The sequence below is a fragment of the Tachypleus tridentatus genome, chromosome 11, assembly GCF_004210375.1.
Source record: "Tachypleus tridentatus isolate NWPU-2018 chromosome 11, ASM421037v1, whole genome shotgun sequence".
Taxonomy (NCBI): Eukaryota; Metazoa; Arthropoda; class Merostomata; order Xiphosura; family Limulidae; genus Tachypleus; species Tachypleus tridentatus.
The window spans coordinates 91,061,483-91,089,480 of record NC_134835.1 but is presented as its reverse complement, the minus strand read 5'-3'; the positions used below and the strand labels follow the sequence as shown (position 1 = coordinate 91,089,480).

Below are 27,998 nucleotides of genomic sequence, written 5' to 3'. Positions count from 1 at the left end.
GTCAATCCCATTATTTGTTGGTAAAAGAGCAACTCAAGAGTTGGAGATGGGTGGTGTTGACTAGCTTCCTTCTCTCTAGAATACCACTGATAAATTATGGACGGCTATCATAAATAACCATCGTTAAGTTTTGCGTGAAATTCAAAACAAACCAAATGAAACCAAAACAGTCCTAACCAAACTGTTGTGAGAATATCTTTCCTAAACAGGCAAAGCATGGCTATAATTAATTATAATTATCAGTATTATATATATCATATTTTTAATATTACATTATTTATTTAGTCTAGTATGGTTTTTGAAGAAGAAGATCGTATAATAGTACTCCAACCACACTTTGTCCGTTATATATCTATTGACGATGACGCGCTTCGCTTAATACAGTGCTCACTACTTATAAAATATAATATATCTAACACTCACAAATATAATTAATCATAATCTTGCCTATAAAAGGTGTCAAACATTTCTCAAAAATTTTTGTTCTAACAAATAATTGTATAATTAGTGTTCTCACCACTGCCATTTTTGCTGTATTCCAGCACTGAGAGAAATATGCTGTGCAAATAAACATGATGGACATAATATAGTTGAAATACACTCTTAATCTTCTTGAAAATACTTAAGGTACTGAATAAAAAAGGTAGGGTTAAAATATAATAGAACATATTAAGTCTAATACTAATATCTTATATCAAATGTAATTAAGATTGTTTACTATTTATACTGTTTTTATACTCAATAGAATGTATAATATTATAAAATATTATTTACTAAATATATTGGAATTTACCTGAGAAACGTATTTCTTATTCGGAACACTACATAAATACTGACGAAAATATGTATGTTTTTATTGTATACAGTTTACAGCTGTTTACAATACGTTTTCCTTAGTTTACTCCGTAGATTCTTACTGGAAAATACTGTTTATCAAGTACAATGTATTTTACTTCAGTATACCGATTGTATGATAAAGAAAAAAAAATGCCTATTGTTTACAAAGTACACTGCTTGCCTATAACCGATAACAAGTATTGCTTACTAGAACAGCTGTTTGTATACCAACAAAGGGCGGTCTTCCAGTAGGGTAGCGATAAGTTTACGCACTTTAAAAAAACCTCTGTTCGATTCCCTTTGATGGACAGATCGCAAATAGCTTATTCTACAAGTAAGTACTGAAACAAACAGAAACGTACGAAAAGTAAGTTTTACTAAGTGCATCGCATGCAAGAGTGATTATAATGAAATCATAATGTTCATTATGATAATTTTTTTTAACTATTTATCCTAGTGAAACAAACGTCCACCAGGGGCACATTGGAAAATCAGGCAAGTTTTATTCAAAAAAGTATAAACAATATAAATGATGTTTCAAAGCCATATTATAATGCATACTTACATTTCTTTTCTTGCAAGCTAGCATTGCGTTTATTTCTCTTCTTTCTCTACCTCTTTTGACAATACGAGATTGGTTATTTGAATCAAATGTGTGTCAATGTGTAAGGTTTATTGACTGTGTTATAAAAGTAATGGCAAGTTTTTCTTTTTTTTTTTGGCGATTCCAAATAGAATTGTACGCCCATTTCGTAGCAGGCAAAATCTCCGCTCATTGTGTCAGCAGAATTTTTGCTGTGGTAGTTTTTTCCAAAGGAAATGTCTATGTGAATAGCTCATGAAATTTTATAAACATGGAAATGTATATTAGAAATGGGGTTGTATATATCAATGAACATTGTCCAGAACAGGTGGCTCTTGCAGTAATTTTAATTAGGATGAAATCTGGTAAACTATGACAGTATTTAAAATACTGTGTATCCTGTTTAAAATTACTTGAATATAACTTTTGATTCGCATTGAGCCTCTTATTAGTTAGTTGAGGACAGGTGTGTGCGTATATGTAAATATATGTACTTATAAAAAAGGTCTGGCATAGCCTGGTAGTTAGGGCGCTTGACTCGCAAGCTACAAGTCGTGAGATAAAATTCCCTCCACTGACAAGTTTGTCCTTTTAGCTATGGGGCGTTATATATGACGATCAATCCTTCTATTTGTTAGTTAAAGAGTAAAACAAGAAGTGGCAGTAGGTGATGATGACTAGCTGCATTCCCTCTCGTCTATCACTGATAAATTAGGGACGGCTAGCGTAGGGTAGCTTTGCGCGAAATTCTAAGACAACCAGCTAAATAAACTAAAGAAACATAATAGAGTGCTAAGTTAATTGCTTGAATGCTAAAATAGAAGTACTATTTATTCAGCGTTCTGCCTGCACATTGTCTTTTTACCAGTAAAAATATATATCACTTTGAAAAATCAACATTAAAATATTCGTGTGAGTTTTTATCCTAATATATCCATACATTCATGCTTACAGATATCAGACTGCATGGTACAGCTCGTAATATAGCTACAATTTCCCTTGTTTCCTATTCCCAAACGACTTCTTGTGAAATATACGTATTCGTAATCGTACTTAGTAGACTGACGTGACACCTAGTAGTGCTATAAATTTCATACCAATGTTTTAAGTAAACTTCCCATTATAACTTCCTTATCACTTTGCCTACAGCCGCAGATAGCTCTTTCCATAAATTTCTAACTCAATTGGTGGGATGTTAGCTCCCAACAGTACAATTATTTTATAACAACTCCCTACACCAATCATAAGAGTTATAATGCTGAAACTAAATGCACTGGTTAAGTAGAATGTTATTTGATTTTAAAGCGCCAAAGATAACATTTTAAACAGAACGTATTGAAATATATAGTGACACTTATATATCTTTGAAAAGCTCTTACTTAGCTCTAATGACTGTATCCATCTAATCGTATCGTCCTTTCCTACCCATTGCAACAAATAATTGACTAATTAAGTGAGAAACTCTCTTCATTTCAAACATATCAATTGAAATGAATTATACGAATTATACCCTCGTTACCACGGCCCATTACTTTTCCAAATAAACGCTTTAATTCCATCTTTCGAGAAATCTAAGTTGAGTCTCTATAATCTTTTAGCATTAATTCGAGTTAATTTCTAATGAACTATAAACTTAATTAGAAAGCCGAGTGCCTTCATAGTTTCTTATTAGCATTAGTTTCAGTTTTACTTTATGATATAATTTAATGAGTAGAGGATATGGGAAAAAATAAGGCAGTTCAGGTGAGCAATAAATATGTTATAAAGTAGAATGAAATAGAAATTAAGTTTCGTAATAAACGAAAACTGGGAAAACAAAATTAACTCATTATTAATAACTTCTAATGAAAATTAAGCTACAAAAATAAATTAGAAATAAAAGTAGCTTACACTACTCTATTATATAAGCTGCCATAAAAGTGTATAATGCCACAAATCAGTACACAAGAAAACTAAAGCCAATAATGAGTATGATATATTTAAATATCGTTTGGGAACCCTTCCCATCCATCATATTTATTACAATCAGGTCTCTGAAAGTTGTTTACCCAGGTTAAGAATGTTTGTTAGACATTAAGGTTTGCTTGGTTGATGTTAAGCACAAAGCTACACAATGGGCTATTTCTACTCTTCGCACATGGGTATCGAAACCCGGTTTGTGTTAGCTTGGACCTCAGATACAATATGATGCACTCTTGCATCACATTAACATTTATAAGTTCATATCATTTTTTTTAATTAAGAGGAATGAACCACCATAAACACATGTACAATCATTGCTCTTTAAGGGTCTTTCTGTCCTTGTTGTGGAAAGAAAACAGCCATAGAGAGGTAAATGAGATATGAAATTTAAACACAGAACGGCTTACGCTTGGGAAAAGAGTGAAAGTTTAAAGGCAAACGATGGTCTGATAGACAACGAGGAAGTGTCCATAACACATATCATCTGGTAATAGAGCTTCATACCTCACATTATCTTAGTTTTTATTTCATTTTTGAACATTTAAAATTATGTAACATACAATATGCATTAACAGAAAACTAAAGTAAAAGAGTGGTACGCATACACACACATATATATATATGTTGTAATCAAAACAAAATGTACTGACATCTAATCACATCAATTTAAATGTACAAAAGTGGTCATGCTAGAATAAAAGGGGCGATGTCAAAAATAGCCGAACTGTATAATAGATGGAAACCATGTAAAGATGTAATGTAAAAGTAGATAAACTGAACATGAAAAATATTGTGAAACTTGCACCCGTTTTATATTCATTTTTCTGCCTGTTTTAGATGCAGTAAAAAAAGGAGTCCAAGTATTATGGTTTCTCACGTTATATCAGAAAGACTTTGGAACACAGTACCTTGTTACTTTCGAGATTACCACGTCCAGTCATGCTCTATCTGGCAACCGTCTTCTATCAATAGACCTACAGCGTAGTTTTAATTTAAAAAGGCTCTGTTGCAAGGCTTTTATATCCAAAGCACACCCATCTTCTGTAATGTTTTTCATAATTTATCTAATGCAAGAGGACGACGGATCCCAGTGTCCGTTTCTTAAAGAAATCCATAGGTGCTGCATCGGATGACTTGTCGGGTGTGTTTTCGTGTGAAATAGCATGAATGCCCATTTAATTCTTCAGCTGTCTGTGGTATGCAACGGTTAAACGGATGTGTCGTGGACAAAATCGTGCGTACACGTGACTTGTGTAGCTTTTCCTTGATTATGTTGCGTTTCACTGTCTGGGGGGACGTTGACAACTTTTGATACTGACCCTTGTATTTATGGATTCACAGTTTTTACAAGATACTATAATTTGTTTATTAATGCTAGGATACGACTTCTTATGGGTTTCCTTCTTGATAGTCTTAGGCCACAAGTTGATCCATACTCCTTTATTTTTAAATATCATGTCATTAGGAAAAAGGAATATCCTTGTCTTTGAAATTCTTGATTTGTACACATCTTTATAATTTAGTATATGAATATTTTGCTTCAGAAATGATTGGCGCATTCCATGGCATCACGTTATGAACGAAACGCCACATAACATCAAGATGTAATTCTGATACATACCGTTCCATCGTGAATTTATATTAGTTGTGGTATAGTATAGTATACTGAATCCTCTGGAAACTTTTCTTGTTTAACTTACTTAACTTTACATATTTAAAGATTTTCCTTTTCACATAATTTCACATATATATGTAAGATGACTTTAACCATCAGGGTTCTATATGTATACATATAGAACCCTGATGGTTAAAACACTTAATTTGAAGGTCATGGGTTGGAAGTTGACCCTCGTCCTCGATCATGACCGTCTTTTCAATCATAAGGGAATTATCATTATTCGTTGGTAAAGAGTTAGCGATGGGTACTTTTGCTAAACTGCCTTTCTTTTAATCCAAGTCACAATTAAGTACAGTTAGCGCAGATAGTTCTCGATGAACAGTGAGTGAAATTCGAAGCAAACAATTTTTAAATATCACATCTTTATATGGATGACCACTTTATTCTAGCTTGGACGTTTTGATTCGTGTAATATGTTTTGATCAGGTTAAAAAAAACATAAAATGTTTTAAACAGTAAAATGTTTAATTTAACTATTTTGCACAGACTTTTGTGGAAAGACTAAATAATCATAGACTTCAAGAATGGATTAACATCAATGGAAGTAGTAGAACATATTAAACAAAAAACAATAACACGCTTGCGTTTTCAACAGGAAGACGAATATTCACTAAGGGCAAAGGCAAAATGTTCGTATCTTGAAAGAAGCATAGTATCGCAGTTATCAAAATGGCCTTTTTTTTTCTAAAGTATATCGAATATAGATTGCTTTAATTTTATTTAGAAATATCATTGACCTTATGGGAAAACATTCTAAAACCATAGATTTCAGTGACGACAGAAACGTGACGTAATTATTTTAGAGAGTGCTAAAACATATTAAAAGCTGCAGTAATACTATAGTTTATACACGCAGTCATATTAAAACCAAAGATAATTCCTAGTTCTTATTACTAAAATCAGTTATCCCAAATCACCCTTGATTTTGCCTGTGACATCATCGAAGAGTCATAATACATCCTTTATCCGATAAAAGCCTCATACATCTCAAAGAGATAGAAAAAAATCAGTTTATATTCTAACTATGGCAATATACTAATATTAAAATAACTCATTAGTCCATTTGTAATGTTGTATTACTGTTGGGCTAGAGATAAGGCAGTAGTAGTGAAATTTGACTGCGACTTTGATAGTATACTCATGACCTCAAAATGAGAAATGGGCTGCGAGTAATGAGTCTCGGATTCATAGTCTGAGTGTACTAGTGTCTAAACCACACCTGACTCTTTCTAAGTTCAGAATATACTTTAAAGCTTAATACTGGCTATTAATATATAAAACAATTTAGAATTAAACTCGAACACATACATATGCATGTGCATTTTACGGTACTTTATTTCATCCCTTTTGTTTGTTTGTTGTTGAACGGTACAGCGGTACTTCTTCGAATTTACAACGCTAAAATCAGGGGTTCGTTTCCCCTCGGTGGGTACAACAGATATCGCAATGTTAGGTTTGCTATAAACAAATTGCACTGTTGTTAAGTGTAAAGCTACACAATGAACTATCGTGTTGTGCCAACCTATGTATCGAAACCAGAATTTTTACATTATAAACCTTCAGGTTTACCACTGAGCTACTGAAGGTAAATTATTATATCACTTAGTTACTTTGGTCTTTTTTTTTTTTTAGTCTAGAGTTTTCGTAAATAAAGTTAGAAAACCTTTCACGTTTTCACTGTACTCCTGCGTGAACGAAAAGATAAAATCAGAATTGATTACATGAAAATACATTCACAGGTTTTAAATTATGGATAGGTTTCTAATAATGACAGATGAATGACACGATATAATACAGAACACATTATCATGTATAGCAGTTCGTGTCAACATGAAGTAAATGGAAAGAACTGTCAGTGAAAATAAAGTGTAAAGTAACACAACACAAACATAGGTAAAGAAATCATATGATAAACATCTTTACTTTCAACATTATTCTACACAGTAACTCTTGTGTAGTCAATGCGGTTCGACATGATTAGGTAGTTAGGGCGCTTGACTCGTAATCTGAGGGTCGCTGGTTCGAATTCCAGTCTCACCAAACACGCTCGCCATTTTAGCCATAAGGACGTTATAAAGTGACCGTTCACTCCTAACTTTCGTTGGAAAAAGAGTAGCCCAGGAGTTGGCGGTGGGTGATGTTGACTACTGCCTTCCGTCTAATCTTATATTACTAAACTAGAGACGGCTAGCGTAGATAGTCCTTGTGTAGCTTTGCGCGAGATTCAAGAAACAAACAAACAAGTAGCCAATTTTTTTCTCGATAAAAGAAAAAAAAACGCAAAAAATTGTCAGTAAACATGTAAATGATTCTTTCCCCATACTTTTATGTGACTGTTCTATTTTATCAGAATATTCCATTTCACTTAATTTAAACATATTCTGTAAAATATAAATTTTATAGCAAACTGCAGTTTTTGTATTTCGCACAAAGCTACTCGAGGGCTCTCTGTTCTCGCCGTCCCTAAATTTAGCAATGTAAAACTGGAGGGAAGGTAGCTAGTCATCACCACCCACAGCCCACTCTTGGGCTACTCTTTTACCAACGAATAGTGGGATTGACCATCATATTATAACGTCCCCACGTTATAAAGGAAGAGCATGGTTGGCGTTTTTCACCACGTTTTTCATTAATTTCACGTAAAAAAATCTATTTTAAACTTAAAGATGTTGGATATGTCCCAGCAGCTAGTATGCTATGTTGCTGAACATTATACGATCTTTTATACTCAGATATAAAGTATCTTCGACTACGAATTCGATTTTGTGAGCAAAATCTCTTATTTTTGCAAACTATATTAATACGTCTAATAAATATTTACATCCTTTACATAGTCTCCCAGTTGTGATCTAAACTAGTTAGTTTTTGTCTTGTTTTTATGCAGTAAAAAACAAAGCAAGAAAAGTTTATTAACGAAAAAAACCTTTCAGTAAACTACAGTAATTTAGTTTGATTAGTATGATTTATTTAGGAAGGCGTTGGTAGTCATTTGACACATTTGAAAACAAAGTTTCACATTAGTATAATTTTCCAAAATTTTGGTTTTTCACACTGAGCACTAAACAACGTTTAAAAGCCGAAAAAATTCAATTTTCTTGTGTTTTGAAATCATACTTTAAAAAATAAAATAGGTCAATACTTGATTGTCAAAAAATAACAAACAATTTGATAGATGGGAAAAGACCAAGAGCTAAATCCAGTGATTACTGTTTACAGCTAAAAACACTAAAAATGACAGCATACGTGAGTAGACACACATCAACTTGGCAAGTCTCAGTAGCAAAAAACGAAAAAAAAAGAAGTTAAATAACGAAAAAAGTTTTGTTTGTCATCACAGACGAAACTTTACACGCCGATAGAAATTTATCAGTGACATACTATAAAAATTTCGATGCTAAAATACAGAGGTTTCAGATGATGGAAATAAAAAAAATGCCTTAACCAGAAGCGATGATATTTTAGAGATGTTGCAAAGTTGGTTGTTCTTCACTCAGGGCCCGGCATGGCCAAGCGTGTTAAGGCGTGCAACTCGTAATCGGGGGTTCGCATCCCCGTCGCGCCAACCATGCTCGCCCTTTCAGCCGTGGGGGCGTTATAATGTTACAGTCAATCCCACTATTCGTTGGCAAAAGAGTAACCCAAGAGTTGGCGGTGGGTGGTGATGACTAGTTGCCTTCTCTCTAGAATACCACTGATACATTAGGGACGGCTAGCATGGATAGCCCTCGAGTAACTTTGCGCAAAAGACTAAAAACAAACAAACAAACAATTCTTCTCTCTATCTATGAATATAATTGGTACTTGCTTTGAACGTTTTTCTTCTTCTATTTCTATCTATTGCTATTCGAGTTATTTTGATTTTTTTTCGTGTTGAAGGATCTTTATGAAAAATTATATTAATATTTATGATTTATAAAAATTAGAGTGAATATATTTCTGAATATTTTCAATATTTTATTTTTGCTTTGAAACGCTCTATCCCTGCGATAACTATGTTTATTCTTTTTTCTTTTAGTATTGCTTGACTACGTATCTTAAGGGCTAGATGACTGCAAAACAACAAAACCTTAGGAATTGTTCTATTGATTTAAAGCTAAAAAAAAACGATACGATTTGGAAGCTTCGGTTTTGTTTTGTTTTGCAATTCTCGAAGTAGAATAAGTTTTGAACGAAATAAGCGCTAGGTTTTCCACGAGGCGACCAGCTGATGGATGACACTGTCACGTCTCGTACTATATAGAGCACGAGACAGCCCTGCACGGACTTGCTGGCTCACTATACACATGTCCAGGATCCACTAGCGTTGTTGTCTTAATTGAATCTGAGAAAACGTTTGAGAACGTACGATTTTGCGAGACACATAATAAAAATGAAATTGATGTTGAAAAAGAGGATGTTACTGAGCTGAGGTAAACCGCATTAAATAAATTTCAAATGTTAATTTTCGGAGGAAACGGTAAATTTTTCAAAACAGCGATTGAATAAATCAGTTATATCATTAGATCTTCTATTATTAGAGTTCAAGAAAAAAAACACAAAAAAATCTAAACTTACAAACTAGATGAAAACAAATTAATATAAATGATATTGAAGCAACTTACGGGCCGTCATGGCCAGGTAATTAAGGCATTTGACTCGTAATCCGAGGGTCACGGGTTCGAATCTCCGTCCCACTAAACATGCTCGCTCTTTCAGTCGTGGGGGCGTTATAATGTGACGGTCAACCCCACTATTCGTTGGTAAAATAGTAGCCCAAGAGTTGGCGGTGGATGGTGTTGACTAGCTACCCTCCCTTTAGTCTTACACTACTAAATTAGGGTTGGCTAGCGTAGATAGCCCTCGCGTAGCTTTGCGCGAAATTCATAAACAGACAAACAGACAGAAGCAGATTAATATCTTCGAACTATAACTTGTAGAGTTTTTCGTTGTACTTCAATTTAAATATCGATCAATAGAAAAACTTAAAATCTGTCACCAAGTAATATAAGCACAGGTAAAACACAGAATAGTCTTAACTGGAATTTTTAAATCTGATAAAATACATTTGTAATGGGTATAAAAATAACCAAGATTTTAACAGACGAATATATTAAAAATTAATCAGAACTTGTATTGCCTATTCATACATAAGAAACAAAGAACTAAACGAGTCATTATCCTTGAACAGTTCCTAGAATTTAATGTGAATTGGGTAAAAATTCACACAAACTATTCAGTTATTTTTTTCGTGAGCTATTTTCAATCATGAAATAAAAATGTTTAGATGTCATATAAAATAGTCACTATATGTATTGAGACGTGTTCAGTTTCAGGAGAGAATTTACTATGACATTATGATTAATGTGCAATGTATTCTGTGAACATTCTTATGCATGGATTTCATAAAACAAGTAAAAACATTCAACTTTTAAAAATGTTTAATAATTCACTGTATATTTTACTTTTAACTTATACAATAAATTATTGTGTATTTTTCAACGTTGTATGTTTTTACTTATCTCATGACAAATATACTTAGAAAAGAAAAAAATAATAATCTAAACGTATGTGTGTTTTCTTATAGCAAAGCCACATCGAGCTATCTACTGAGTTCACCGAGGGGAATCGAACCGCTGATTCTAGCGTTGTAAAGCCGTAGACTTACCGTTGTACGGGGGTCGTATGTTAATGAGCTTTAATAAGTCCAACTGAAATAGTATCACACGCCCGTATAGAAATCCATGTTGAGTTATTATAGTTATTTTTAATCTTACCATAATGCAAAATCAAATATCACTCATACACAGATATAAGTATATATGTTTGTATATTACTTAAACATGGCTTTTTTATGTTACTCTTTCAAACATTTATGGACAAAATCATTTGCATAAGTGTTTATTAGTTCATGGATGAGAATTGGGTGTCATTTCTATTGTTACCTTGACCATCCACCAATCCCAGAAAATCTGGTGAGCAAACTATTAGATGGGGACCTTGATACAAACTACCAGTTACGGTAAGCTCGATTCATGATTGACTTGTCTGATTTGATGTTTACACTAAAATGCGAGACTCCTTTTCACTGGCTGATGGACGATCAGCCAACCAATAGCCAAACGTATTTTGAAGCCGAAGGTATCCGAACACTTCGGAAATGTACGAATTCTTGAAAAAACAATAGCGGATGATCGAAAAGAACCAGGATAGAGGTAGACTTTTTAAAATAAATCTGTCATCTTAATAGTATGGACATTTTGACTATCTGTTTAGAAATACTTGCAATAGATATGTTTGCTTCATTTTAGATTATTTTTATGTGTAAAATTATTTAAGTGAGGCCTAATTTGTACAAAACTACACATAATGCAATGAAAATTGGGTGAGCAAGTATATAAAAAAATTCTCTAAATTGTTTTCAATATCTAAATATTACAAACACATTTAATGTCACAGATTACTAAATTATTTTCAGTCTCATAATTTATATCATAATTTTACATTGATCCAAATGATTTCATCTTGTATTACAATACAGAAATTACAGATCTCATGAAGTGTTACATATATTGTCAAGTAAAAAAACTTTCTGCGTTCAAAATGTAAAAACAAAATGTTTTGCTTAATTAGATTTTGTGATGTAATACGACACTCTTGCAATTTAATGTAAGTTAGAAATTCTATTCTGAAAAGCTCATAAAATAAAAAACTAAATATTACGACTAACTTCTGTGTTGCCCCCCCGCTGGTACAGTGGTAAGTCTACGGATTTACAAAGCTAAAATCAGGAGTTTGATTCCCTCGGTGGGTTCAGCAGATAGCCCGATGTGGCTTTGCTATAAAAAACACATAAAAACTTCTGTGATTTACTGGTCTAATGTGTTAAATGACATTACATTATCGAGTTCCTTTATTAGCCAACAGTTGACTGAAAAAAAGAAATGGTCGTAATGAATATATATTCCTATATACATTAGTCTGATTTAGAAATGAAAAAGAAAATATGTGTATATATATATACACATTAAAATAGGCATAAGTCATGTATGAACAAATGTAATATTTCATATCTGCCTTTTTAAAAACTTAGTTTGTAAGTTACTAGCCAATAATTTGTCCTAGTGGAAACAGATTCATACAAGTATTTCGTGAAATGAGAAGTTTGTACTCAGAATGGTCTAATCATTATAATTACAAACATTAGTGTATATCTGAATATTTTATGAAATCCCTAGTTTTTACATTAACTTGTCTGTAACATTGAATCTTTGAGTATGATTAAAATTCGTAACAGTTCAATGTGAATATTTTGTGCACTCAAATAACCTAATATGCATCAGCGAGCACGTAGACCCTCTGTCTACTCCTACGGACCCTTAACCACTATAGGCTGGGACCCAGGACATAAAAAAAATTAATTTGTTCTTTTCATCTCTGTTATAATAATATCTTAGAATTTCTTATTTAATCTCATGAGCGTCATGAGGCGTCAGGATGAACAGCCAGTACAATATCAACTTGTTTTTATACCATTCTCCACCAATGAGGTGTACATACTGCATCATATTAGACTAGTTTTATGTTTTTACCTATTACAACATTCAGAATTATGTAAAAGTCTGTTATATATATATGTATATACATAATAGTGTGACTATCTTTCCGTGTGAAAAGGAATCAATGATAGTACGTGAAATAAACAACTAGCTTTTTTGTGTGCTTTAAATCAGCTCTTATATATATTTCTTTAAAGTTAACTTGTTTAAGTATAATGATATAATGTTTAACTCTCAAGTTATCGACATTTTTTCATACCATTCACTACCGGTGGAACCTGTAGATTGCATCACGTTGAGAAAATTTTGGTTTCTGCCTCAGTGTAAGGAACTGGCGTAAAAAAAGATGAAATAATCCATTTTCTATGTAATACACATAGGAAACCATAATAATAATTATTGAGTGATTCGGATGCACTACAATATTAACGGCTCTTTTGTTTTTGTTTGATGCATATGTAACCAACATATGTGAATGTGTTCAATAAATTGATAGAGTCGATAAATCTATAATTGCCAGTGAAGGAACCAAAACGATGGCAATTTCACATGTTATCTTGAATCATGATCAAATTTCAACTACTGTGCATCACTCCAAGTGACTTAACTTTATTAGTGACTGATTTCCGTATATCATAACATTGTAACGATAGTTTACATTCTCGATTGTGTGTAGAATTACAATACAACAATACTACATTTAAACAAATTATAATTTGTCTAGGAAGCAAAATAAAAAAAAAACTCTGTGTGACTAGATAATTTAGTTCACAATTTAGTGAGAAAGTTTAGTGAAAATCCACCTACAGCTACTCAAAAACATGAATAACGCTATGCACCAAAAGGGCGTGGACACAGTTGCCCTCGTACCAGGGGCATAAAGACTTCTTGACATCAGAGTGATAGACACGCAAAAAATACTTTCTTACAGTGGAAGACTAGCATCTATAAATATCTGCTCTGAATGTGTAATGTGAAAAAAAAAGACGTAATGTAAATTAGTAATGAAATACATAATAAAAACGACTGTTGAAAACAAAAACAGCTACGTATGGTAAAGATTTACTTATATACAATGTTTCAGCACTGAATTTGTGGTATGTTAATAGACACAGAAACATTATTAATCGAGGCAGGCATAGAATAAACTACCTGTGCATCTATTACCAATGATAGCCCTAGGTTTTTATCCATAATTTTGTATAAAGATTTTTGTTTTATTTTTAATATGTATTTATGACAAGAATAGTTATTTGTAGGCATGACAGTTAAGATTAGTATATCGTAATGTAAGTGTTTTAAATAACAAAACACATCCATGTTCAGAAGTTTACTTTTATAATTCCAAATCAAGCTGTACAAAACTTTCAATAGAAATGACGAATTTTTCTTTCCTTATGAAATTCAATTTTTAAAGAGTTTCCACGAATGACAGTCAATTAAAGTTTAGGTAGGTCGAAGAAATTACGACACTTTATGATAGTAACTATTAATAAAACATCAAAGAAACTATTAAGCAAGTCTGTTTGTTTAATTTAGTTACGTTTATTGAGGATTGTTATTCGGTTTAAGAAGTTTCTCTATGTGTATATCAAATCTATAAATAAGTGCAAGAAAAATTTCAGTCATTTCTGTAAAGATGTTTTTTTTTACCATCAGTATATAGTTAAAACCAAGTGATGCTGCTTTGTTATATTGTCATATTTTGTCAGTTAAACAAACCTATTAGATCAATTCTTTATATGAAAAGAGATAAGTAATTTCTTATGGAATCTAAAGGCCAATGAATTTTCACTCTTTTTTATTCAGGTATTAATCATTTTACTCTTTACACCAAATTACACGTGACAAACGTCAAATGAACACACAATCATTTTATTCATGTTTTTACTTCTTAAAAAATTATCCAATCTGTTGCAGTTCTTTGAACCAAAATATGACATTGTTTAATTTGAAATGTCGGAGTGACGAAGTTTGGTTGCTCACAATCTGTCGAGATTTCTGAGAGAGAAACTAAGCAGTGGGGAGAACTACTGTAAACTTTGCCTGAAAAGCTGCATATAAGAACGTCAGTAGTTTGCTCGCGCCTTTCGGATGCAAACCCCATTTACTTTGTCATCTTAGGCCTACCTCCATTGTTGGCTGAAAGTGATGAATGAACGTGCTACGGCAAAAATTGGGTAATGATCTATTATTTTCTGTAGTTTTGACATTCGATTAATGCAGTACGTCCTTACAAGAGCTTTTGGTACGTAATTGTGATCTAAGGAGATATTATTTTTGTACCATTTCGTTTGCATCAATTTTTTTTTCTTTAAATTGTCCAGACTCAGACATTGTCGTTTTCCTCCTTATCACCATAGTTTTTGTTTTTTTTAATTTCTTTCCATTATCAATCACTGATGAATACATTTCACATAGAAGAATGATTATAACTTTATAAGCTTGCGTATTGTATACCGTTATATCAATAGAATTTACAGTACTAGTCTCTAAATTTTTTCTTAACTAAACGTCCATCGTATAAACTTATTAAAAAGGAATTATCTTAAGTAAGTAAATTTGGTTGAGCTATTCATTAAATAATGGAAGCTAATTATAAGGGCGTAATAAATCACCTTCCATCAGAGCCAGTAAGGAAATTAGATTAAAATGTTTTAATTCTGTCTATTATCCCTTGCTAACACTAAAGGTCTTTCACAGATCATTAAAGAGAAACCACAGTATTTATGATGAATACGAAATTAGAATGATATATATATAGGTATATCAAACCGCGAGTCTTAATAGTTTTATCAAATCATGTGTTTTATTACAATTTGTTACTGCTTCAGTTTTCTATACTACAGACATATCTTATATGTATTTGTGCAGATGAATAAAACAATGCACTTGTAAAATGCGTTAATGCTACAACTTTTCTTGTTTTCTTTAGTACAATGAACATCACCTTTCATCCACCGTGGGAATCGAGCCCAGGATTTTATTTTTGTAAGGTCTGAAGCTTACCGCTGAACCACCAGGGTATGTCAGATTATATCTAGTACAACCATTTCTGTATTTATACATTGCCAAATATGTATAAATAAAGATCCTAGAACATTGAAATATTTAGATCAGCAGGGCGTGGCCTAAGGGTTAACGTATCCAAACTATGAATCCGAGGACTCCCGATTCGCGTTCCATTATTGCAAAAACGCGACCTAACTCTTTTGGGGCCATAAGTGTGTTATAAAAATGAGAGGCAAATCACTCTAATCGGGTAGACAAAAGTGCCTCAGGAGTAGGCGCTGTTTACTAGCAGTCTTTTGTCTAGTCTGTCAATCCAAAGTTAGGTTCCTGTAAGACTTTGAGCAAAAATTCTAAAACAAACATTTACTATATCTTTAGAACTACGATTAATAGAGTTATAATAACGTTGGTAATAGAGATGTCAGATGCCTCGAATTTCGAGTTGTTAGGTGAGAAGAGTTCATTGAACTTAAGAATTATCAGTACAGTTACTGCAAATCAAATTATCAGATATTTTTCATAATGTTCTACAAAAAAACACATTTTTATTACCTTTGACATAAATACATAAATACCTTTATGTATTTCTAAAACTTAAAATCTGTTTGTTTTGAATTTTGTGCAAAGCTACACGAGGGCAATCTGAGCTAGCCGTCCCTAATTTAGCAGTGTAATACTAGAGGGAAGGCAGCTAGTCATCACCATCCACCGCCAACTCTTGGGTTACTCTTTTAACAACGAATAGTGGATTAATCGTCACATTATAACGCCTCATAGCTAAAAGGGCGAGCATATTTGGTGGGACGGGGATTCGAACCCGCGAGTCGCCTCAGCTTACGAGTCGAGTGCCTTAACCACCTGGCCATGCTGGGCCTTGTTTATTTTGGAACAAAACTGCATTGGGCTATCTACTGTGTCTACCACAAGAAATCAAACATTGGATTTTAGCGTTGTAAATCAGTAGATTTGTTGCTATCCCACTTAGGGACTTAAAACCCCAAAGGTGGATAAAACATCTTCCAGGTATTTAATTTGCATAAGTAAATAAACTAAATAAATGTGAAAGTTGAGCAGTCATATCTATATATATATATATATGTTTATATATACACAATACATCCTCAGACTTGTATGTATACAAATACACACAAAATCTGCATATAAGGAATTTCAAAATAAATGGGAAATATGTTATTGATATCAAACTATTCTAATAATAAAACATATTACCGTAGATATTTGAATTATAAAATATTCCTAACTCTATCTAAAAGAAGAATGTATGTTACTCAGATATTTATTATGAGGAATAGTTTGTTTGTTGTTATTAATAAAAGTACACAATAAGCTATGGGTACTGTGTCCAAGATTATCGAAACTCTGGTTTTAGCCTGCATATTTACTGTTGTGCCACCGAGGGTCGTGAAAAATTGAGTGTACCATTAGTAGATGATTAAACCGATTTGAATGGAGTATATTACCAATGAGCTTGTTGTTCAGACGGTAAAGTTTTTGTCTTAAAATAAGGAATGATATCGAAGCAAGTCGTCCTATAGTCAAGTTATGCTCTGTAAAATCGGGATATTATACATTTGTTCATATTTTGACTCGAAAATGAGACCTTATACTCTTTTCAAAGTATTTAGCCCAAACTGGAGTACCTTAGGCATTTTGTAAGTACGTTATACCTATAATTAAAGCTGTAACACTTGATAAAGGAGTAAACATCCGCTGGGATAAAAAACTGGAGTAATTTATTGATATAAACCATTACTCTGCACATTAGCGGTACACTAAACAAAGAAACAAAGTGGTTTAAGGGGGTTTCAAAAGAGCTGTACTGTATTCATGGCACCATAGAGGTGAAATGACTGTATTTTTGTCAATAACAAAATTATAACGTTAGATATATTTATGTGTGTTTTTATTAAAGTCTTGTAGTCTTTAACTATCGACGTCAGAAGTATAAAATTCACAATGATGCAATATGATACTTTACGAATTTTCTTAAATACGTGCCAAATACTACAACTGATATGATACACGAGGCACTAATAGTCGCCATCACCGCTTATACACATGGGATATTACCATGTTTACAAATGTCAAATGACTGTAATGTTGAAAAATAAGAGATATTAGAAAATATTTCAGTTAGTTCCCAAACAAACAGTACGTGGTGATGTTTCTTGACCGAACTGCTAGACATTGATATTTACATTTCATTTCTAACATTGAAATAAACACTAACAATTATATAACACTCAAGGTTTTCAGGGTATACCTTTACATGGTAAAAGAAGCCTGACTAGGCCCTTATATTCTTGGCTTAAAAGTATGAGTCAATAGTTGTTTAGACTAGAAGGTGTGTAAATTAGTAGTTCAAAGTGCTATTAGTAAATTTAGGCTTAATATTTACAAATACAGACTCCTACGACTTAATCTATGGTCTAAATAAAGACACTGAATTTAGAACTATATATATTTATATATATATCTTTTGTATTTAGCAAAGATTCATATATTACTGCACCAAACTACTAGTTGAACAGTCTGAACGTCAATTTAATTTGGGAAACTCATATGTCTAAAACATACGTGCTTGGAACTTGGGCTGTAGTTATTACTGAAAAACCATGAACGTTTACGGTAATTGGAATAACCATAACGCACCTTAACTGTAGTACAAGCGTTATAAAGAAAAAGGTAGAAACTGGCCCGTATCATAATATTTTGTGCAAAACAATATATGATTTACTGTATGAAAAATGTAAAAACAATATTTTGTGGAGAAGAATCTCTGTATGTATGCATATATGATATATATAACACATATAACCATGCAATGAAAATAATCATATAAAGAATAAAATATGAAAGACTCAGCTACAATACTGCTGTACACTTTCACACATCATGCAAAGATATAAATAAACTTCGAACTAACCATATTTACTGATTCCTGAAAATAATTGCTTGTGTCTCTTTTTCTAATTAACAAAAATTAAACTTTCTTAACTACATGGTATATTTTAATATTTATTCACTCCCTAATTATTTCTTCATTATCAATAATTTGTTGCTCTCAGGATTATATCGTTCAGAAAAAATTGTTATACAAAGTGTTTTATATCACATTTAAATTATAAAAATGAAATTTCAGTAGTTGACTTGCTTTTTTAAAAACAAGAGGGAATCTTCAATAAACGCGGCACTTGAAATTACTTTACGAATGATTAGGGTACGTTTATCTATGGTACCTTTTCCAAATTCTATTTTTTAGCTATATCTTTGTACTCCAGCAATATCAAGCGTGAGGTGTGCATATACCCTATTGAATTTTATTACTGACATTTCTACCAACTTACCTTCAAATTTAAGTTATTTTAGGCACGATTAAAGTAAATTAATCTATGAGATCTTGGGCGTGTCAAATACATCAAACGAAACAGTTTGGCCTCCTGAGTCAAAAACTGTAATTACATATCAAATAGGTTAAGAGATGATGGAGCTATGAACTAAAAGTCTGCACTTCAAGAAAAAAAAAAGAGTCGTTCTATAAGCCGTTATGCTGCGACTGAAAGTGAAAATCTTACATACACGGGAACAGAGAGAAGTCTGTAAACAACACTAAAATTCAGGGTTCAATTTTTCGTGGTAGACACACCAGATATTCCAGTTTGGCTTTGCTCTAAAACAAACAAACAAATTTACATATATGTATGCGTGAAAAGAAGTGGTGTAAGACGGCTACCTTAACTTTTAATGCAGTTTTCACTAATTACAATGAATGTGATGAAAAATCAAAAGGTCAAATAAGCCGTTGTTTATTATAAGTGCCATTTCTAGTTAAAAGAAAGACTGTACACATAACAAATTTTATATATTGCAAAAATACACTTCTTGTGGGTGGGGCCGTTTGACTTACAAGGTCGGATAAAATGGGGTAGAATGTTCCATCTAACTCATAAGAACAGGGATACTGGAATAGAAAGAGACGGCCCCCATAATGAGCCGTCTCGCTCTCAGCTTCTTACGGTAAAGTTGTCGCACGTTATATTTACTTATATATATAATCTGTGAATATGAACTGTGTTTTTTTAAGGTATATTCGAATATATATAATTTTTCAGTGTTTGACAAAATAAAATTAATTCTCCTAGCTGTTTAACAATAGAAGGCAATGGCTTAGCTATTTAACAATATTACTGCAGTGTACTTCGCATCATATAATATCAAGCTTAAATATTTTATTATTATTTTAACAAGTTCAAGAGAAACTTTGTGTACTTCTTAGATCTACAACCCATTAGGCCTAACCTTATTATAATCATTAATAGACACAGCTTATTTCGAAAATAAATAATACACCACGTAAAACACCAATTGACAATGGCCTACAACAAATAAACTGTGGTTGAAATAATGTTATACATAAGTTACATTTTAATACTGACAATTCAAGTTGTGATTGTCCAGATGAAGATTCTGTGCGACTCTTATGTTATCAATAATAACAGATTTGAAATATGTGGCTAAATAACAAGTTATCCTGAACGAAAATCATATTTTGACAGTTATATAATTGTATGCTATACTCCTAAAGCTTTAGGTAATTGATTTTTTAATGACTATGAGGCATCTCTTGCTATTTTCAATTATTTTCATTTCAAAGTATAGAGTCAATTTGAGAACAATTAATTGTCCCTTGAAATGAAAACCTGAAGTGCATTTTGTATGTTTGACAATGCTATTAGGGCCATCTGCTCTCGTTCCTAATTTTGAACTACTAACCAAAGGTGAGGCATTCAATGAGCAACATTTTATCACTCACCATCCATGCTATTCTTTTAATGCACTATCACTTTAAAGGATAATATTTTGTGTATCGCGCGGATTCGAACTCGGATTACAGCTAGGAAATCTAGAGCACCATCACAGAGTCAATACATGCCCGAAATAAATATATTAAAAGGTTGTGTAAATTAAATTAAAACGATTTTGAAGCCTCGCCATTTCGTTACAGTCTAATTTGCTACGTCCGTTCATGCTCTGTACAACAACCGTGCATCCTGATATTAATCATGTGGCGCAATTTCCAGCTTCATCGCAACGCTGTAATTCCACTTCTCCCTTGAATGGGAGAATAAAAACAAGTTTCTGCGTAAAAAAATGTGGAAGTTACTCTGTGTGTTTTGTATAATAATAATAAATTAAGTGATATGTTTAACTAAAATATTTCTAAATATTAACTAAATATTTCGTAGAATAAATTTAATTAAAAACAGAATGACGTTATCATAACTGTTGAAATTTTACATCTATAATAAACTGCACAGTAACTTGTCAGTAAACGACCTGAGATGGTTGCATCTAAATAGAATGTTTTTTTTTATAGACAATGAACATAAGTGGTATCAAAACATAAGATTTATAAAAAAACAAACTAACAGGCACTGTGTAAAGTTCCTTTTGTCCCTCTATTTTATTTGTGTCGATATCAAATCTAAAATCATTTCCGAGCATTTTTTCGATTATATTAAACATCCTAGGCAACACGAATTATAGATGTAATTAAAATAATAGAAATTATAGAATACATTTTCTGGGCATGAAAGTTAATTTGTTTAGATTTTGGGGGCAAACATTGTAATCGTCTTAAAACTTAAATATGATTCATGTTATCAATTTTTTTAATTACGCTCATAAAATTATAATTATGGGAACTTCGTGTTTGGTGTATCTGTATAAATTTATGTATATATTAAAATATCGTTTTTCGTATACGTATTTTGGTTTATGTATTTATTACTAAGTAAAGTATTATTGTGCTTGTGATATATTTTTTATATTCATGTGCACTAAAACAATAATAAGCTGCAATATTTTACTTTGAACAGTTTACATAATTCACTAAAAAAGGTTTTAGAACATTTCTATTGAAAAACTTTTTATAGTAAGAAAATATTACCAAACAAATAGCGTATCTAAAAACTACGCTATCTGTTATTCATATATACCAGATTCAGTTTAACACATGGGAAACTATCAATATGTGAAATGTCTAGTTAGAAAATTTAAGAGCCCTTTCAGTAAGTGAATATCACCATGGAAACGACCAAAGTTGTTAAAAAACGTTGAAAAACATTCCCAAAACGGAACGACTGCGATGATGGCCTAATGGACAATAGTCTGTTTTGATGAAATAACAGATTAAATGATGTTTAAATAATTATCAGAAGGGCGCATGAGAATACAGAAATTTTCTTTAATTTGTAGAAAAATCTTAATATTCTAAACAAAGTCCCCTTTGAAAAAAAGTCCTTTTTATCTTTTTTTAGTAATTAAACTTTGGCTAACTGAAATTATTAAACTCTTACTTATAGTCTCAAGTTTCCTATTTTGTGGAATGTTGTTTTTCAGGTATCAAAAACACATATACTTAAAAACTGTTACCTAATTGTTATAGTAACACACGTCAAAAATGGCATTGTTTATATTCGTTCTTCTTCACATGAAGAAGCGCCAACTTAAAGTAGTGTTATACCTTTGTAACTATCATGTTTACAAATTTGAGTCATTTTCTACTTGAGTTCCTTCTAAGTAACCGCTCATTGAAATGATGAGCAATGGAATAATATGGAAACCATTCTAAGCTAAGAATAACAAATGTTTTTCCTTTTTAAACTTCTAGCTGCAATTTTAACTAAGTTAAATAGGCATATCCGAAATTATTTAATGATAGGACACCAAATGAAAATTTAAAATATTATTGTTCCTCTGGGGTGCTGGGGTGGTCTGTGTACCCCCAAATTTCACTTTAGCCCCTCCCCAAGTTCAATCTTTTCAGCCCTGAGAATAGTAAACAAAAGCTCCATTACTTCTTTCAGAGGAGAGAGAAATTGGAATCTGAAACTAAATTCTGAAATTATATTCTGTTTATTCAGTATAAACAAACCCAAAAACTTTTCGAAGATGCACACTTAACATGCTATTGTCAAAGGAAATAACGACTTTATTTGATTTTGAGAATAATAATATATTAACAAATGAGAATAGTCTTCATTTCAACTCAGTTCTTATCCTTTAGTATATGAACCTAATGTTTTGTTCTGTATGTTTCACAACTCAACTTACGTTGCCAGGTGTTTGAGAAAGTCTTTTAAATACGTTTTCCCCCCTCCATAACTCTGTGGAAATCACGTGGGAAGAGAACAGTTGTTATGTAGCAATACTCAAAAATGTATCAATGCACACATGATTGAATCATGTTACTGCATGTAAGTGATTCTTTGTGTTATGTATAAGAAAGACACGTCTATTAGTGTAGCTATATTGTTCTGATAAGGCTTATGTTTAATACTTAAAACATTGTTTTCACAGTGTATCGAGAGTCGGGATAAGACTTTGTGACTTAGTTCACTCAGACAAATGTGTGTGAATATACTGTTCTTTTTTGTTGTTGTTTATTTGTATTGTTTTTACCTTTACGTTTTGTGTTTTTCAAACAATCCGATAGAGTCCTGTGTGTAGTAGAGAACATATATTAAAACTTGTTTATTCTTTGGGATACGAAACAAATGAGCAATATCAAACATATATATTTATAATCTTACTTTATACTTTTTGTGGAACAAGTGTAGATTATGTTACTCACGTGAATCGCAAATTTAATAATGGTATTGGGCAATTGTAGCCTTATAGGATATTATAATTAGGTTTTAGCTTTACTATTATTTGTTGAAGTGTCCCAATATTTTTATAGTGTTTGTGTTTCTTATTGCAAAGCCACATTGGGCTATCTGCTGAGTCCACCGAGAGGAATCGAACCCCTGATTTTAGGGAACATTTTTATAGTATACCTCCACAAGCAACAAGAAAAACGCGCTTGTAGAAACATATAAGGTACGGCTACCAGTTTTAATAAGTTTATAGCGAATATTGTTACACTTGGTGTTTGAAGACTTATGTTAAACAAGTTTCTAAAGCCGTCTAACCGACATTTACAAGAAGAGATCACTGACATTACTGCAATAAGATCAACGTTACTGAAAGAAACACTTCACGTAATAATTATATCGAACGACATTCTGTGATAACGTGTGAGAGAAAAGCATTATTCTAAATTTTGTTGTAATTAATTCACATTATGTCAAAAAATTAAACACTTACTCCAAGTGTAATTCTAGTTTATACTGGTAAAAGATGACATTGAATATGCTTAACACAAACTGCGTATAGAATAAAGTTTTTCGTGAGTATTATTTCGTTTGTTCATCTTCATACTTGATCATTATTTGAGATTTAATAGCACGACTTTAAATAGTACAGTATTCTGGAATTCAAAGGAAGTTATAACGACTTTACAATATATTAAAACATCACATTAAAAACTCTACCAAACTGTAACAGCATAAAAAACTCTTTTCCTCTATAAAGACAGAGAAGGGAAAAAATGAATATGTTAAAAGTTTATCATCTTGCTCGTGCCTTATCGATAATAATGGACTCAGCACAAACACGTTAAAACACTATTGGCTAATGCGAGACTGATATCGTTCATGAAATTCAAATTTTCAAACTACGCTATTTTCCTTGTACCACCGCCTCTACAATTGTGATAGAAAGCCCGTCATTTCATCTTCCTTTTTGCCAAACACAAACCCAAATCGCATCTCAAAGGTCATACATAAAATCTGGATTCAAGCATTCCCCGTGGACGTTATCGCATCGAGAAGACCTGGCTTAGCTGACAAAGGGATAGACGGCTCTACTATGACTCAGCGATGGATAGGCAGAAAGCGGCACTTACAGATTTCCATAGATTGGACTGAACGATCGATTCCAGGATAATGAAATGCGGGATTACAAGGACGCAAAGCGACAGGAGTACAGAATCAGGAATTTTATCGCTGACAATATGGTTCAATTGTCGTCGGTTGGCCCAACAAATGATTCTCTTCTGTTCCAAACGAGATTATTTTATTAGAATGACAGGGTTGTTGCTTCAGGCCGCATACAAATGGGTGATAGCACAAATAAGGACCAGTGACAGCGATGAAAATTGTTCAATGGGGATTTGGAAGACAGCATTAGCTATAGCTTCTTACGCAGTGTTCGTTGGAATGAACAATTCTCTGGATAACACCGACAGTTTTCTAGGTCAACCACACAGAACGACGTGCAAAGACGAGAAGGAATAATCACCTGTCAGATGTTTAAACAGTGAGCATACACTTCAGAATAATCTATAGTCATATAAATTTTTAAATGTGACCGAAAATGATCCCATCAAAGATTTTTAAATTTAGTTAAAAGGAAAGTTTAGGTGAAATGCTACAACTTTTACATGCTATGTACATATCTATCTCAGTATAGCGACCGTTTTCTCTACACAACCATGTGCATAAAGTGTTACATTAATGATGTACATTTAGTGTCATCATTGGCTTTGTTGTGAGGTATATATATAATCGAAGTAAATTTAACGACGTCACCGATTTTTCTGGAGTGTATTCATTGTCATTATCAACTTGATGGAACCTAGTTACAACGTATTAGGTAAAATGAAATAAACGTTGTTTACAAGCATCGCACTGGATGGCTGTAGAGTCATTGATATTAGCATAGTAAAAAATAAGTTATAGAACGATAGGGAAAAGATATTTTCTTGTTTTATGAACCTTTCTGTCGTTGGTGTCTTACATTTAGCAGAAAAAATACTTGGTCTCAGTCCAGTATTGTGCTAATAGCATGAATTAATTATTGTTGAAAGTATATTACAAATTACGGTAAATGTTAGATAATTACCGGAAATCATAGCGAGGTTCTTTATCTCTTTGTACTTACAGTGACGTCAGCCGAAAAGGTAATCTATAAAATATGCAAGAATGAAGTTACTAACATGCTAATACGAAATATTGTTATTTAAGAAAGTATGCTTTATTTCTATAATGTTCATAATGTCCAGTTTAAGCTGTTGTTGTTTTTTCGCAAGTGCGCATAAATAAATCACCGAAACACATAAAACAACGCTGATAATTCAACCTGCATTCTTAAAAATGTATTATTCACTGATGTTTCATCGAGCAACGATACACGAGGGCGATCTGCGCTAGCCATCCCTAATTGTGCAGGGTAAGACTAGAGGGAAGGCAGCTAGTCATCATCGCCAATCCTTGGGCTACTTTTTTACCACCATCTGGTGGGATTGACCATCACATTATAACGCCTCCACAGCTAAAGGGCGAGCATATCTGGTATGACGGGGATTCGAACCCGCGACCCTCAGATTAAGAGTCGAGTGTCTTAACTACCTGGCCATGCCGGACCTATAACTCAGTGAATAACAACAACAAAATAATAATACAGATAAAACTAACTCTCTTATTAAAATATAAGAGGTAAATGCATACAGGAGATAGGAGTGTTCTCAATATCAAGTATTGGTGAGCTCAAAGTTCAATTTGTAGAAAGTTGTTTTTGAAATTGGTATAATTTAGAGTGATTTTTTTTACCTTATTTCTTTTTAGATTATATACGTATAATCATATAATACCTTTAATATGAGTGCTGTACTCTATTAGAACAAATATAACAGATGATATTAGAGGGCAACGGGAGGACAAGGATGGTGAGTGATGATATGGGTGTATAAAATAACAAGGATGGTGACTGATATTACCAGTGTAAAGGACAGTCGTTAGTGTGCAGGATAATAGACGGTTATAGAGAAACAAGGATGGTGAGTAGAAGTTGCAACGCGGTATTCTGTATGTTAATTGGGGTTTCCAAAAACCTTGATGTACAGATGATAAACCCAGGACTTTCGGGATTGTATTAACTCTTTCCAAACCAGATAAGCTCAGTGATATTTTCTGATATGTGTTTTCTCATAGTGGAAATACTTAATCAAATTTCATGAAACGTTTAACTAATGTAGTTTCTTGACTGGACTTCAATAAGAACTAATAGACAGCTGTCAGTACTTACGTTTAATAGCTGACATTCTAGATGCTGCACATTAAATACGTTTATAAAAAGAATCCGAGTTAAACGTACATAATGTAAGACAACAGTTTGAATAACAAAACTGACCAGGTGAGTTAAGGCATTCGACTCGTAATCCTGAGGTCGCGGGTTCAAATCCTCGTCGCACCAAACATGCTTTCAGCCGTGGGGACGTTATAATGTGACGGCCAATCCCACTATTCGTTGGTAAAAGAGTAGCCCAAGAGTTGACGATCGGTGGTAATTAATAGCTGCCTTCTTTCTAGTCTGACACTGCGAAATTCAAAAACAAACAATAACAAAACTACTCATGCAATTCATTAAAGTTTTTACCTATCTTCTGTTATAACATTACTATTTAATTTTTTGAAGTTAAATAATGAACGCAAAGTTCAATTACTTTTCATTTATAATAAATATCAGGTCATCCCAAAAGTAAAGTCCGAAAATTTAATACAGAAAGTGCATCATCATTTCTGTCTTTGTAAAAGGCTTTAATGACTAAAATATGTAGTAGGACGTGTATAAAAATGTTCAGTCAAATAAAAGAAACTAACCCAACTCTACTTTTTCAGATCGTTAATCAAATAAACCCTTATGAAGATGGATACGTCTGAGGAGCACATAAGATGCAATCCTTTATGAGTTTAAGAAAGGCTATTGTGCAACAGAAACTATATGAAACATTCAAGGTGTTCATGGTGCGTAGTCTCTCAGTGAAAGAAAATGTCGAAGGTGGTTTCAGAAGTTCAGATCAGGTGACTACAGCTTAAGTTTATAGACGAACAGAAATAATTAATAAAACACTGAAGCGCGACAAACTGAAAAAGCCAAAACGACGAAGATAGGTTTTATCTGGCAAACTATAGATGTTTTAAAATAGTCACTGTTTGTGGAGAGTAATTCGCTTGTTATGAATGTGGTTTATCACCCTGGGTTATGTTCCCAGTTTTTATGAATGGCAACTTTAGTTTTGAACTTCTTTCTTACACCAATCACCAGGTATAGGAAGTGAAGGACATGGTTTAAGATTCTTAATATCGTTGTTCACCAGTTTTACGAACGATGAGCTTGGTATGAAACTTCTTGCTTGTATCAATACGCAAATTTCTTGAATAAAATATTAGATACAAGTTCTCTGTAGTTATTTTCTACCTGTTGACGTATATCACCACGTTCGACACTATCCAGAACATGCGCAGCAGAAGATTTCTGTGATTTACGAGCTTTCTATAGACATATATGAAGTACTTGAGAGAATCATGGAGTTCAATACCTATACAGCTGATGTAGATTTTTTTAACCCACCTAAAAACACGATAATATTTTTTTGAAATGTGCTTAACCAATCAACATGTTTTTTTAGAGTGTAAAGTTGTTT

The 27,998-nt window shown here is 32.6% G+C and overlaps 1 long non-coding RNA gene across 1 annotated transcript in view; it reads left to right on the top strand.

The window, feature by feature from the left end:
• The window catches only part of LOC143231550 (uncharacterized), a 59,912-nt gene extending 32,211 nt beyond the window's left edge, over positions 1-27,701 (top strand). Inside the window, exons 2-3 of the long non-coding RNA XR_013016976.1 lie at positions 15,531-15,619; positions 27,193-27,701. This is a non-coding gene — a long non-coding RNA (uncharacterized LOC143231550). The remainder of the gene's footprint in view (positions 1-15,530; positions 15,620-27,192) is intronic.
• The last annotated feature ends 297 nt before the right edge of the window (positions 27,702-27,998 follow it).